The sequence below is a fragment of the Halyomorpha halys genome, unplaced genomic scaffold (assembly GCF_000696795.3).
Source record: "Halyomorpha halys isolate HHAL.00 unplaced genomic scaffold, Hhal_1.1 Scaffold142.1, whole genome shotgun sequence".
In the NCBI taxonomy this organism is placed as follows: domain Eukaryota; kingdom Metazoa; phylum Arthropoda; class Insecta; order Hemiptera; family Pentatomidae; genus Halyomorpha; species Halyomorpha halys.
Window position 1 is genome coordinate 468,571 of NW_027113471.1, and position 1,261 is coordinate 469,831.

The following is a 1,261-nucleotide window of genomic DNA, read 5'->3' on the forward strand; positions in this document are numbered from 1 at the left end:
GCAGCGGCTTCATTTATATCAATATCGCCCCTCCACACCTCGCCCTATCTTCAAGATATATCCCTCTGACCTAGCAGATAGTTTTCCTCAGTCATTGTATCTTCTGCCTTTATAAACATTTTTTTCTTTTTTATAAATTTATTTATTGATATTTACAACTGTATAAAAAATACAACAAGTAAATTTGATCATAATGACATAATGGTATGATACAGGATGTAGAGAAACTACCCAGTAGTAGAACTCTAAAAACAGTTTACAATATAAGGTCACGAGGCCATCTTCTTTTCAGGGGCCTCGGAGGATTGCCAGGAATGGAAGAGGAAGCAAGGTTAGAAACTAGCGGGTTTGGGTGGAATAATATCGGGTTCGGGCTAGATCGTTTACATAAGGAACATTTAGGTCTTTATGGGTGGTTTTATTAGTAACAAAATAAGGAGCATTGAGGATTTTACGAAGGATTTTGGATTGTAAAGATTGGATACGAGAGGAATTCGAAGGTTTAGTGGAGCCCCAAAGCTCAACTCCGTATGTCCAGATTGGCCTTATTATTGTCATGTAGATCAGTCTTTTGTAATGAGTTGTAAGTTTTGACCGTTTGTCTAATAAGTGCTGTAATAGTCGGAATCTGCGTCCAGTTTCCTGTCTTTTCAGTCTTTTGTGAGGATTCCAGGTTAGTCGTTTGTCAAGATGTAGTCCAAAATAACGAATCTGTTCTACAGGGGTAAGAGCCACATTATTAAAGTATACTGTAGGGCAGTCGGCATGGCGCAGGGGCCATACTAATCTTCTCTGTATCGTTCCAATTTTAGTATATGTACCGCCGAAGCGAGTACTATAAACATTAAACATGTTTAATAATACAAACATTTGAATAAATAATGAAGAAGATGGTCAGAGGTGTGGTCAAAAGAGAACAAAAATATTTAACAACTATTTGCCGACGTCTCGCCCCACTTTGTAGAGCTTCATCAGGGCTAAAAAGATACAAAAACAACTAAAAATATTTTGGCACAGTACGATAATTAGATACAAAAAAGTAAATGAAGGTTGGGTTAATATTATGTACAAATAAGTGAAAAGAAATTAATTTAAACATTAACTTTAAACTTCAAACATTAATTTAAATTAGAAGGTCCCGTTGCCATCTTTCAGACGCCTCGGAGGATTATCAGGAATTGTTAAGGATGAAAGATTAATAATTAATGGGTTAGGATGATTAAGGAATTTGGAATGAAAAGACGCATATCTGTTTTGGGTC

The 1,261-nt window shown here is 36.1% G+C and overlaps 1 non-coding gene across 1 annotated transcript; it reads right to left on the reverse strand.

Moving 5' to 3' along the window:
- Positions 1 to 729: 729 nt before the first annotated feature.
- Positions 730 to 836, reverse strand: LOC112211282 (U6 spliceosomal RNA). Its single transcript, XR_002945527.1, has one exon. It is a non-coding gene; the product is annotated as a U6 spliceosomal RNA (small nuclear RNA).
- Positions 837 to 1,261: the final 425 nt, after the last annotated feature.